General features: G+C 31.0%; 1 long non-coding RNA gene across 1 annotated transcript in view; it reads left to right on the top strand.

Annotated features, from left to right (window-relative positions):
- The window catches only part of LOC145802065 (uncharacterized), a 225703-nt gene that overhangs the window by 135532 nt on the left and 74982 nt on the right, over window positions 1-15189 (top strand). The gene's annotated exons all lie outside the window — the stretch shown is intronic.

Raw genomic sequence — 15189 nt, 5'->3', positions numbered from 1 at the left:
TGTATGGTTTAGAAAGAAGGGTTCTTCTTCTAAAATCAAATTCATGGCAACACAGTTCCCCCACTAGTCCTTTCGAATACAAGGTTTGACATGAATTCCCCAAAATATGTTTAAGAAATTAAAGGAAAAGAAAAAAAAAAGAAAATTAAGTTTATGTTTTCACGTTTGTTTAATTTTCCTTCCCAAGATTGAAATTTAGCTCAAGAGTATGCTTCATCTAAATTGGAATCTCTTGAAATGTGCTTAATCCACTCACATTTCTCCCTCCCCCTCTGTTTTGTTTTGTTGCTAAGAAATGCTCGAAAAGAAATTCGGTTTCACGTTTTTTTTAAGTTGCCCCAAATTTGAATTTTTTTTTTGCTTCATATGGATCCAATCATATATCTTGATTTTGCCTCCGTTATTTTGTTGCCTTTTTGTTTGGAGCTATGTTTTTGGTTTTGGATCGAGATTCTCTTCCTTTACTAATCATAACGAATTGCATGGTGCGATTGGATAGCCACCATAGAATCCATCTCAAATCACTTTAATCATTTATTTCCTATTATTTGAACGAATGACTTCCACAACAAATTTAATTAATCGGATGCTTATAATTACAAAATGCTAAAAATTCATACTTATTATAAATTTACACATAATAATGTGATAAGAGAGTTAAGTCGATGTGTAATAAATTAAAAATTGACCCTAATCATACCATAGGTCAAATTGTGAATCTTTTTTTTAAGTCTCAAACATATTCCCTTATAATTACATAAAAACATCTCGAATAATGTTACGTATCATGAAATATTTCATGAAGATTTTTCATCATTTAATTAATATGTGGTATTGTATTGTGTGTGTAATCCGAGGGTAGAGAATCTTCATCGAATGTTTTACTATATTTCCTTCATGATATCTAATATTACTTTTATGATATTATGGATATTATCTAGTGTGAGTAACTACATTGTTATGGATACTTCTACTCAAGAATACGACCTATTAAATGATGTAATTAGTATCATATAATTATATTAAATGGTACCAATTGTGATCACTCTAAATTGTAAATAAAGAATAGTTTTTTTTCCTTGAAAAAGCCACCAAATATCAAGGATTGAAGACAAATGAGATTTTAGGTGTAACACTAGGGAAACATATTTTGGTAATGTATTGAAGAATTAAAATGTAAACAATTGCACTTCTCATTACCTACTTTCCTTTCCTTTTCTTTTATGAATTTTGTTAATGAATTGCTAAGAACATTTGATTAGAAATTTAAAATGTTTATACATAATGCATAAAAATGCATGTTATAGCGATTCCGGTTTTGACCTGACCCTTTTTATGTTCCGAACTTGGGTTTATGGTTTCTTAATGTTGTTTATATCATTTCCCGTTTATTCTTGTTTAAGATTGGCTATTCAGTTGGTTGGAACATGTTTGGAACAGGTCGGTTACTTAGTTTTCAAGCTTTTGTTGTCCAGGTTTTTGCTCTTGCGCTTGAGCGGCACTTCTTATGCTCGAGCGGGCTTTGTAAACTCTCAGTACTTTTGCAGGTCTGCAAAACTACTGGGAGAATGTATTCTACGCTCAAACGGTTCTTTCTGCGCTTGAGCGGGTTCAGCTCGAGCGGTGGTTTATTCTCTGCAAAACTACTAAATGGGGTCTTGTCGTAAATCGTTCAAATAATTATTTTGCTTAAATAATGAAATTGGTAATGGGAATATGAAATTCGATGAGTGTTTATGGGAATGGTAGAGTTGGATAGGTATTACCTCTCACTCATGGGGATTTGGACAATTTATCTGTCTTTGAGATTGTATATCTGTTTAGAAATATCTATTTTGGGCTATTGAAAGAGGATAGCTATGATTGCTGTAGAAACCGCATGAGGATTAGGTAAATTGAAACTAATCTCTTGTTGATTGTCATTGAATATGACTGTATTTTAATACATTGTATATGTATGATGTTTGGAAGAAGAAACGGGATGTACTCCATATTTGGAAGAAGAAGGGAGATGGACTCCAATGAATTAAGTTGGCCTATGCGTCCTGGGTGAAAGTCCCGAAAACGTTGTGTATACATGGGTGTTGAATCCCGCGGACAAAATTTTCGTAAAATGACAAATTAAAGTGTTTGTATGTAATGGTTGTGTGGTAGGAAAACCACTAAGTTGTAACCTCAGTTGGGTTGTCTGGATAACAATGGGTGTGACTCATGAATTGAGGAAATATGAAATGACGGGAGACGAATTGATATAAATTAGATTGGAATATAGTACTTGGCATAGTATGGTTTTGGAAGGAAAGAGAGTGGTAAACAATCTTGTCTTTGAGCAGTGAACATGTGCATCATATTTATAACCTTGTTAAAGTTTATATATTGTATTAGATTGTTTCTACTGCGTTTGGCTCACCCTATCTTGGGAAAAACCATTTCCAGGTGTTTGTGATATGCCTCCTCCAAGGACTTAGCTTAGCAGAACTGTGGAGGTGAAGGCCCAATCTTATTATTTTTATCCTTAACTTTTGTGCTACCAAAGGGCTTTAAATATATTGGACTGAAGGTCCACTTTTGTTGTAACCAAGAATTATCTTGGAAAGATGTAAGCCATTAAGGAGAATGATTATCTGTGTAGTCTTCATTTCTTCGTGTATTTGTCTCTTATGTATATCCACTCTGATGAATGAAGGCATGTTAATTCAATTATATTTCCACTTATAAGATTGGTTTGTTGTATTTATTTTGAGGCATTACACGTGTAATACATAATATACAATTAATTTAAACATTATTAATCAATATTTTAAGGTACTTGTTAATCAAAATTTTATTTTATTAACAGCAGTGCTTCATTCACACAATTTCTTTCCCCAATAATTCCTTAATAAGGTGATAAGACATAATGCATCTAAGTAGAGTTTTCAAGAAATATTTAAATGTACGTCAACTTTTCAAATTTTACTTGTCACGTCATTTAAGAATTTAAAAGAAGAAATTTTGTGTATGAATTATTTTTCTATTTTATTACGATAATAAAGTATGCGAAAAGAAGTCAAAGCATAGACATTGTCCCGATTTGGTAAACTTTATCAACCCACCACTGACTTAGCTCTATCATTTGAATTGTTCAACCTTTAAGTTGATAACTACGGGCCATTTTTTTTTAGGGTTCACCAAAAAACAAAGAAAGAAAATAGAAAAGTGAAAAAAAAATATAGCTTCTTCATCATTTTTTTTCCCTCTACAATTTCTTCTCAAATCTTTAGTCCAAAGACATTCTGAAGGGTCAAGAAATTAACATGTTTATGAGTTTTACAGTTTAATTTAAGTAATGATATATAATAGAATTTGTGTACTTATTTTTTATACAAAATGATGTGATTTTTTATGATTCTTTTATTTCAAATGAAAGTATCACTTATTTTAATTCATATTTTTAAAATTATTTCCTATCATTCACAACATGTGAAATGGATAGCTTCATTTACAAGGCTCTCTATTCGTGAAGCCGAAAAATAGGATTTACCTTGACTGATCTGTGATGGCCATTTTAATCCACGGAGCAAACCATATTTATCTTAGTTTTCTAATAATGGATAGCCAAAGCTAGCGGAAATCCTTAGTAAAGTAAGACTTAATTTGGAATTAATATTTGGAAAGATATTTGTAGGGTAAAATTTAAATGAAATATAAAAGGCTGATCACAGAATGATTCATATAAAATGCAATGGAGGGCTAGGATAAAATTTAGTTATGGAAGGGCTACATTCAAAATAAATCTCAGCCATTCATTATTTTTTCTTCTATTCTATTATGTGTTCTTAGCATTATTGGTACATATTAATTCAAAACAAACTTTTGATTCAAGGATCTCAACTTAGTAATCCTTTGCAAAAAGTGTATGTTTACCAGAAAAAACACGGTTTATATCTAATAAATGAATATTACAATTGGCAATTTGATCTTCTAATCACATCAATATGAACTTTGAAAAGGTAGGGAAGGCTACTCTGTGAATTAAAATTATCATGATCTAAACAGAATTATGGGTTTACATAATTGTATTTTCCCCAATATTTTTGACTTAGGCCATGCTAATAAATATATGAAACTCATAATTTAAAATCAACCACACTTTGTTTGGGGTTTTATTTTTTAGTTTTTTTTTTTTTTTAATAAGGTGTGAAAAAGTTAAATGTGTTTCTTAGTAGTATATGTGGCGTCACACTTAAAGAGTGGGTCAACAATATATATATTTTGATTTGTTGAAATAGGGAGACCTATAATTTTGAATGGGGTCATTTATACTTTTTGCGTAAGAGGTTTACATCTTTAGACCAATCACATTTTGTATATTAGGGTTTAGTGTTCATTTTCATATAGATCTATGACTTAAGGTTCATTTGAGAATTGATATTTTTAGTAACATTTTGATTTTTTTATGAAAAGATGTGTAAAAAAAGTAGAAAAATAATTTGACAAGTTATAGTGATTTTCTGGCTAAAAACCTTAGTTCGCAAACAAGGCAATACTTTTTTGGTGACCAAAAAGTTTTTTGGTTTTTATTTTTTCCACTTTTTGACATTTTTTATCTAAAAACAAGTAACTTGAGAAACAATCCTTTATATATGATCATTTTTTTTTTCTCCAAAACTAGATTAACCTTGTATGTGTTAAAGAACTTAAGATGGTAGACAAATTTGTTTTGAAGGAAAAAGGAAAATGGAAAATTAACAAAAGTTCAGCACTGAAATAAAAGCCACTGATTATTGATTAAGTTTGTATTAATACATCTATATTTCTATTCCCAAAACAAGTTAAAAATTTTGAGAAATAGAATGATTGGCTAGTACAAGAATAATAAATTTATACGGATCAAAAGGTTAAAATTTTAGTTTAGACAAATAAAAGTGAGATTTGAGAAAAATAGTACACTGAGAACAATATGAAACATGTATGCAACAAATATATATAAAAGATGCTGGATATATAATATAATGATATTCATTCAATATGGAAGTCAGGTGTATATGTGCATAACTATGTACAATATAGCATTTACATCATGAGAAATCCTATAATCAGTAATATATATATACCATATATATATGACTATACTAAGCAACTCAGTATATAACATAACCATACCCTAGCTAGACTGTATACGTATCAGACTACGGAAGAGGAACTGAATGAACCATAGAATCGTGAATAAGATCATTAATGACATCTTGCAAATACAACCACTTGTGATCTGGCTGGCAGGACATAGTGCAGAAGTGGCACTCGAGTACGATCTTCTTGTATTGTTGTCTCACCTCAATCAATGGCAGTAAATCGAACTCATGGTAATCACATAACATGGCATAACGGCGACGATGGCGTGGTTCCTAGAAAATCTTGTGACCCATGATGGCTGCCGTGATTAAGAGTGAGAAAACTAAGACTTGAGTGATACTTTCATTTCAGTTGAAGCATTGAAAGGAAAAATTGTACGAGAGCACTTATCAAGCCAAATAAATCGAGAAATCTAACCGAAATGTATTTCTTCTTCATCCAAACAATTTCTCCAACGGCAAAGACCACAACCACTAGAGCAGTACCAATACCAAGAAAAGAAAAAAGATTTCATCCCTCCCCAAATTGTTCGAAGGATGCACTTAAAATTTCAAAAATTACATTTGCGGTTGCACAATACTTATCAAACTTGGTTTTTCTTATCTTTTGGTAAATCTTAAGAAAACTCTCTGTCACTCATAAATCTTTAAATTAAATCTTTATGGCTTATAAATCTTTATAAAGATTTATGGTTGCCATAAATTTTTATTTATACCCATAAATCTTTATAATTATTTTTTAATTATCTATAAATAAATGAACTAATTATGAGTATTCATATAATTATGTATAAATAAATCTTTATAAAGATTTATGGCTTATAAAGATTTTAAGATTTATAAGCCTTAAATCACTGATTCATTTATAATTCTGATCTTTTTATAATTATATAAAGATTTATGGCTTATAAAGATTTTTGTCACTAATTTATGTCTTATAAAGATTTTATAAATTTTTTGATTTTTTTTTTAAATTTTGAGTCAATTTGTTTTATTTTTTAAGTCCGTCATTACTAGACCATTCCAAAATTTACAAAATTTGAGTCAATTTTGAAAGAAAAAAAGTTTAACTAAAAATAAAAATAAGCCAAATATACATATATATGTATATATATAATTATGAAAATTGGCTTACTTTTATTTTTTATTTTTTCTTTTTTTTAATTTAAAAATTTTGACATAATTTTTTTAAAAAAAATCACTAAACACAAAAATAAGTCGAACTAAAAAGCCAAAAAATGATACTCCCAAAAGAAGCCAAAGTTTTACATCTGATGATGACTTATCCAAATTCTTCACAATCACAGATGCCAAGGATTCCCTAGACTAGTCCTCCGTGATTTTTTAGTTCAGAGAGAGATTTTGAAGCAGAACTATCATCTTCCTTAGATCCACAAACAGTTTTAGAAAGGGTGAACCACTATCAACTGCATGTAACTTGCAATCTTCCACCAAATGCAAGAATGGATCCACCTAAGAAAATATAAACATAGTAAAGCATATACATATAAAAATAATATTAGTATAGTCAAAAAGACAAATTATAAGAAACCACATCCAAAATCTAAATCCACTGAGAATATTACTTGTTATAATTGTGGAAAAAAAGGTCATTATTCTAATAAATGTAAAGAAAAACAAAAATTAAAAGAAAAAGTTAATCAACTCCAAATCAATGATGAATCAAAGAATCAGTTATTTGAAATCTTCCAATTAAACCAATCTACTAGTAATTCTGATAATAATTCTAGTAATCCTCAGGATACATCTTCTGATTACCATTCACCTAGTAATAATTCTGATAATAATATTGAATTAAGATGTAATGATGTTTGCTGTAAACCAATTAAACAACTCGATGTCCTTACCAAACAACATCAAGAAGAAACTACCCTTATTGAATTAATTAGTCGATTAGAGGATCCAGAATTAAAGCAGAAATATACTACTAAATTAAAATCTTTATTAACTTATAAGAAATTGAAACCCGACAAAAGACTGTAAACAATTTCAACACAGGAGAATGGGTAGACACAGAAATAATGATTCAGTTAGTAACAGAATACAACATAACTTGGCTCTGATACCAAAAGGTTAACGGAAGCAGGAATGAGGAAATAGCAGGAAATAGCACTAAAATTATAAACAGAAAACAGTTTAAATAATAATAATAAAACTTACAATTGTTTACTGAAATGAAACAAACAGTTCTTCAAAATACATAACTTGAAAATGAACTTGAAAATAAAATTACAGAGATAGCTATTTTTCTTAAGGAATGAACACTCTCAATTTTTTCTAACTCTGCCTTATTCTTGACTGAATAGGCTCTTTTATAATTAAAAGAGACTACTGTTAGCCTTGTGAGTGAAGGATCTTGACTTGAAAGAAGCATCAGGAGCAAATGGGTGCTGTCTGCTGCTTTCGGTGAGTGACTAAAGTTGATGGCTGCCTTTTACTGTGTTGAATTTGTCGGTTGGATGAATCATGATGAATGAGGAATAGTAATGTTGACTTTATGATGAATAGTGAACAGTAAATTTGACTTTTTTCGCTATCCATTACTTGGAGGCATGTGACTGAGGAAATCAATATAGATATATATATATATCAGTAGCTTTTTTTCAGCCTCATTTCTGTCACCAAAATCTAAGATACTCTCTCCAGCCTCATTTCTGTCACCAAAATCTAAGATACTCTCTCCAGCCTCATTTCTGTCACCAAAAGCGTATCCACAATGCACCCTTTCATAGCCTAGTTTATCTATGTCTACATGGCCATTAAAATCTCCACCTATAACCAGGTTCTCTCATACGGATATCTCCTATAAGATCTCATCCATTTGCTTCCAAAAATCCCTCTTAGTCTGATCATCTAATCCTACTTGAGGGGCGTATGCACTAATAACGTTCACTATATTCCCTCCAATAACTAGTTTAACTAACATAATCATGTCCCCTTTCCTAATAACTGCCACTACATTCTCCACAAGACCCTTGGCAATCAAGATTCCTACCTCATTCCTGCGTCTATCCTTACCACTATAATACAGTTTAAAACCGGTATCCTCAATTTCATTAGCTTTCTTACCTGTCCACTTAGTTTCTTGTATGCAAGCTATACTAACTCTCCTCCTAATCATAACATGTACCAACTCCATCGTCTTACCAGTTAAGGTTCCTATATTCAAGTGGCTACCCTAAACCTATAATCTTGGACTAGCTTCTTTACCCCGCTTCTTCAAAAAAACACGAGAACCTTTTCCTATTTTTCACCGCACCCAAGCGTCAATGCGGCACCCCTTGCTCACTTTTTGAAACACCTGGAGGCAAGCGCAACGTGTCACATGAGGGGAACGACCTAGCATTTAAACAAATCAATGTAGGATTCATCATCATAAGGAATCTGAGCAACTGTTAATGTGTTGGCTGTCAACTACCTAACACACAACCCTCTTCCTTAACCCGAGCTTGGGACCAATGGAATTATTAATAACCCCGGCGGAGTTGTGGCGGGTATCATGTCACACTCAAAAACTTTTACTCCAACAAAAATAAAAACACTTTAATGTACTTTTCCCTAATGTGACAACGTAGCGGGTATGATGTGACACTTCAAAAAAATTAAAACTCTTTAGTGTACTTTCCTCAAATGTGACAACGTGGCGGGTATGATATGACACTCTAAAAAAATTAAAAACTCCTTAGTGTATTTTTCTCAAGCATGACAAGTGACACTCCAACATGGCGGGTATGATGTAACACTTTAAAAAAATTAAAAACTCTTTAGTGTACTTTTCTCAAATGTTACACTCTGACGTGACAGATCAGGTAATGAAGGGGGAGAGTGGTCTGTGTGTCACATGCAATGCATCAACCCACAAGGCAAAAAGTATAAAAAGACTTAGTGTACTTTTGTGTTGTGTGTCACCCAACCACGCGCATAACATGGAAAGTTTTAAGCATACACCAAATAAAAACCTTACATAAAGTAGCCCTTGATTAACACAATGGCACTTGTGTCTTTTCCATAATAGAGAGGACCAAATACATCACAAGAAAAAAATTGGGACCCAATGGAATACAAGATCAGAATTGTCACGTGACACACAGCAATTTACCTTGTATTTATGGGATTTAATGTAAATAAATTTAATGATTAAATTCACAAAAATTCTATAACTACTATTTCATAACGGGTATTATATTAAATATAATTTATTTGATGTGTCATGTTGATGTGATTTATAATTTTCTTAATAATCAATTTAAAATTACATATTAATATATTTAGTAGTCCTTCAAAAACATCTAAATTGAGTCCACAAAGCCTAAACATCATTTCAAATTAGGTAAATTATAAATGCATCTATTGAAATTTGCTTAAAAAACAAATCGCCCATGTAACTTTAGGACATACATTTCACCTCTTGAGATTTATAATTTCATAATAAATCGTCAATATTATAAATAAATCATCAAATCAATTAATAAATTTAATGATATTATAAATATATTTTAATTAATAATTTAGATAATTTAGTATACTTTTTCTAAATGTGACAACGTGGCGGGTACGATGTGACATTTGGAAAAAATAAAAATTCTTTGGTGCACTTTTTTCTAATGTGACAATGTGGCGGGTATTATGTGACACTTTAAAAAAAATAAAAACTCCTTAGTGTATTTCTCAAACATGACAATGTGGTGGGTATGATGTGACACTCTAAAAAAATATAGTCCAATGTGCTCTAATGTGATGGATCGGGTAATGAAGGAGGAGAGTGGTCTGTGTGCCACGTGCAATGCCTCAACCCATAAAGCAAAAATTATAAAAAGCCAAGTGTACTTTTGTGTTGTGTGTCACCCAACCACGTGCATAATGGGACCAAATGGAATACAAGATCAACATTGTCACACGACACAACAATTTATCTTGTATTTATGGGATTTAATGTAAATAAATTTAATGATTAAATTCACAAAAATTCTATAACTATTATTTCATAACGGGTATTATATTAAATATAATTTATTTGATGTGTCACGTTGTTGTGATTTAGAATTTTCTTAATACTCAATTTAAAATTATGTATTAATATATTTAGTAGTCCTTCAAAAACATATAAATTGAGCCCTCAAAGCCTAAACATCATTTCAAATTGGGTAAATTATAAGTACACCTATTGAAATTTGCTTAAAAAACAAATCGCCCTTGTAAATTATTGTACTTTTCTCGAACGTGACAACGTGGTGGATTTAATATAACACTCTAAAAAAAAGTACTCCAATGTGGCAGGTATGATGTGAGAGTCAAAAACTTTTACTCCAAAAAAAATAAAAACTCTTTAGTGTACTTTTTCCTAATGTGACAACGTGGCGAGTCTAATGTGTCACTTAAAAAAAAAATACGTGTCGGTGTACTTTTCCTTAATGTGACAACGTGGCGGATATGATGTGACACTTCAAAAAAAATAAAAACTCCTTAGTGTACTTTTCTCAAACGGGACAACGTGGTGGGTATGATGTGACACTCTAAAAAAAATTAAAAACACCTTAGTGTATTTTTCTCAAACGTGACATGTGAAACTCTAACGTGACGGGTATAATGTAACATTTTAAAAAATTTTAAAACCCGTTAGTGCTCTTTTCCCAAATGTTACACTCTAACGTGATGGATCGGGTAATGAAGGGGGAGAGTGGTCTGTGTGTCACGTGCAATGCATCAACCCACAAAGCAAAAAGTATAAAAAGACTTGTGTACTTTTGTATTGTGTGTCACCCAACCACGCGCATAACGTGATAAGTTTTAAGCATACACCGAATCAAAACCTTACATAAAGTAGCCCTTGATTAACCCAATGGCACTTGTGTCTTTTCCAGAATAGAGAGGACCAAATGGATCACAAGAAAAAAATTGGGACCAAATGGAATACAAGATCAACATTCTCGTGTGACACACAACAATTTATCTTGTTTATGGGATTTAATGTAAATAAATTTAATGATTAAATTCACAAAAATTCTATAACTATTATTTCATAACGGGTATTATATTAAATAAAATTTATTTGATGTGTCACGTTGATGTGATTTAGAATTTTCTTAATACTCAATTTAAAATTACATATTAATAAATTTAGCAATCCTTCAAAAACATCTAAATTGAGTCCACAAAGCCTAAACATTATTTCAAATTAGGTAAATTATAAATACCCCTATTAAAATTTGCTTAAAAAACAAATCGCCCTTGTAATTTTAGAACATACATTTCACCTCCTGAGATTTATAATTTCATAACAAGTCAGCAATTTTATAAATAAATTATCAAATCAATTAATAATTTTTAATGATATTATAAATATATTTTAATTAATAATTTAGATAATTTAGTATACTTTTCCTAAATGTGACAACATGGCAGGTATGATGTTACACTTCAAAAATAATAATAATTCTTCAGTGCACTTTTCTCTAATGTGACAACGCGGCGGGTATGATGTGACACTTCAAAAAAAATAAAAACTCCTTAGTGTACTTTTCTCAAACTTGACAACGTGCCAGATATAATGTGACACTCTAAAAAAACATATACTCCAATGTGCTCTAACGTGACGGATCGGGTAATGAAAGGAGAGAGTGGTCTTTGTGTCACGTGCAATGCATCAACCGCCAAAGCAAAAAGTATAAAAAGCCTTGTGCACTTTTGTGTTGTGTGTCACTCAACCACACGCATAACGTGGTAAGTTTTGAGCATATACCGAATAAAAACCTTACTTAAGGTAGCCCTTGATTAACCCAATGGCACTTGTGTTTTTTACACAATAGAGAGGACCAAATAAATCACAAGAAAAAAATTTGGACCAAATGGAATACAAGATCAACATTGTCACGTGACACACAACAATTTATTTTGTATTTATGGGATTTAATGTAAATAAATTTAATGATTAAATTCAAAAAAATTCTTTAACTATTATTTCAAAACGGGTATTATATTAAATATAATTTATTTCCTGTGTCACGTTGTTGTGATTTAGAATTTTATTAATACTCAATTTAAAATTACGTATTAATATATTTAGTAACCCTTCAAAAACATCTAAATTGAGTCCACAAAGCCTAAACATCATTTCAAATTTGGTGAATTATAAATACACCTATTGAAATTTTCTTAGAAAACAAATCGCCCTTGTAATTTGAGGACATACATTTCACCGCCTGAGATTTATAATTTCATAACAAATCCGCTATTTTTTTTAATAAATTATCAAATCAATTAATAATTTTTAATGATATTATAAATATATTTTAATAAATAATTTAGATAATTTAGTATACTTTTCCTAAATGTGATAACGTGGCGGGTACACTTAAAAAAATAATAACTCTTTTGTGTACTTTTCTCTAATGTGACAACGTGACAGGTATGATGTGACACTTCAAAAAAAAATAAAAACTCCTTAGTGTGTTTTTTCTCAAACGTGACAACGTGACGGGTATAATATGACACTCTAAAAAAAATATACTCCAATGTGATTGAGACAAACACCAAAAACAAGCTCCCAAATTTCCACTCCCATATAGTCTCTCTACTCTTCCCTCTCTTCCACACACCAAAAACGAACTCCCAAATTTCCAATCCCATATTGTCTCTCTACTTTTCCCTCTCTTCTTCTCTCATTTCGTCATAGGCCACTATTGAAGCTTCAAACTGTATTACGCTTGGGTCCTCCTGTTTGAAGAGTTTGATGAACTGTAGGAAAGCTTGTGCGCACACAGTAAAGATACAATGCATGAAGATGAAATAGTTGTTTGGAAATTATTGCAACACCATGGCAATGTTTCTGAGAAACAAATGGAATAACGTCATGGACTAGGCCAAGGCATTGTTGAGTATCATTGTGTGGTTCTCAAAGAATACTTGGACCAAAGTAGGTGACATTTTACTTCGTCAATATTATTGATAGTGTCTTCTTTTTTTTTAATGATTAATATAAAGAGCTAATCTTATTCATGTACTTAACAGATGAAGGAAATCTTTATAATTGATCAAATGGTTGCCATTTCAGCACTTGGAATGGAGGTTGCTTCAGCAATCATGGAGCAAATCTCTAGTGCAAAAGAATAGCATCCAAAGGCAACAAATGATTGAAGACTCTATGTCATGGCTCTTCTTGCCAATGTATTTTCACTCCTAGGACTAGCCCTGGCACTACTTGAGATGATACATAAAGCACTAAGTTCCAGAAGATGGGTTAATTACAAATTTTTGTGGGTTAATATTGCTTTTGCCCTAGTTCAGACAATAACCTCTTTAGTCCATTTTATTTTTCTACAGTTTTATGCAAAAAATGACCCCATCAAATTTTCATTCCTTCCTATAGTATTTGCACTCATCATTATGGTTTCGAGGTTTATTCCTCATCACACCAACACCACTAAAGCCCATCTTTCCCATGGCAATCAAACTCATAATGTTATTAAAGAGAAAATTGATGGAGAGAACCATGATCAACTGCACATCAATGCATGAACTTTGCTAAAGAAGTTCTCAGTTCATTTGGTTGACATCTTTACCCTAGGTTCCATTTTCCTGACAAGATTTAATGCAAGATTTAAATCCCAGCAATTAATCTTGTATTTATGGGATTTAATGTAAATAAATTTAATGTTTAAATTCATAAAAATTCTATAACTATTATTTCATAACGGGTATTATATTATATATAATTTATTTAATGTGTCACGTTGATGTGATTTAGAATTTTCTTAATACTCAATTTAAAATTACATATTAATATATTTAGTAATCCTTCAAAAACACCTACATTGAGTCCACAATGCCAACCATCATTTCAATTAGGTAAATTATAAATACCCCTATTGAAATTTGCTTAAAAAACAAATCGCCCTTGTAATTTTAGAACATACATTTCACCTCCTGAGATTTATAATTTCATAACAAATCGTCTATTTTATTAATAAATCATCAAATCAATTAATAATTTTTAATGATATTATAAATATATTTTAAATAATAATTTAGATAATTTAGTATACTTTTCCTAAATGTGACAACGTGGTGGGTATGATGTGACACTTGAAAAACATAAAAACTCTTTAATGTACTTTTCTCTAATATGACAACGTGGCAGGTATAATGTGACACTTCAAAAAAAATAAAAACTCCTTACTGTACTTTTCTCAAACATGACAACATGGCGGGTATGATGTGACACTCTAAAAAAAATATACTCCAATGTGGCAGGTATTAACGTGACACTCCAACGATGTGACACTCCAAAAAAATTAAAAACTCCTTAGTGTACTTTTCGTAAATGTGACAATGTGGCGGGGTATGATATGACACTCAAAAAATTTTATTCCAAAAAAAATAAAAACTCTTTAGTGTACTTTTTCCTAATGTGACAACATGGCAGGTATGATGTGACACTTTCAAAAAAAATTAAAAACTCTTTAGTGTATTTTTTCCTAATATGACAATGTGGCGGATATAATGTGACACTTCAAAAAAAATAAAAACTCTTTAGTGTACTTTTCTCAAATGTGACAACGTAGCGGGTATGATGTGATACTCTAAAAAAAATTAAAAACACCTTAGTGTATTTTTCTCAAACGTGACATGTGACACTCCAACGTAACGAGTATGATGTGACACTTTAAAAAATTTTAAAAAAATTTTGTGTACTTTTTTCAAATGTGACACTCAAATGTAATGGATCTAGTAATGAAGGGGGAGAGTGGTCTCTATGTCACGTGCAATGCATCAACCTACAAAGCAAAAAGTATAAAAGGCCTTAGTGTACTTTTGTCTTGTGTGTTACCCAACCACGCGCATATAACGTGGAAAGTTTTAAGCATACACCGAATAAAAACCTTACGTAAAGTAGCCCTTGATTAACCCAATGGCACTTGTGTCTTCTCCACAATAGGGAGGACCAAATGGATCACAAGAAAAAAAAAATTGGGACCAAATGGAATACAAGATCAACATTTAAGATTTATGGGTAAACTCCCCTATATGGAATATATTATTATATATTAATAATAAT

Source organism: Camellia sinensis, chromosome 11 (genome assembly GCF_055761805.1).
Source record: "Camellia sinensis isolate YWXY chromosome 11, ASM5576180v1, whole genome shotgun sequence".
Classification (NCBI taxonomy): domain Eukaryota; kingdom Viridiplantae; phylum Streptophyta; class Magnoliopsida; order Ericales; family Theaceae; genus Camellia; species Camellia sinensis.
This window is presented reverse-complemented; position numbering and strand designations above follow the sequence as displayed.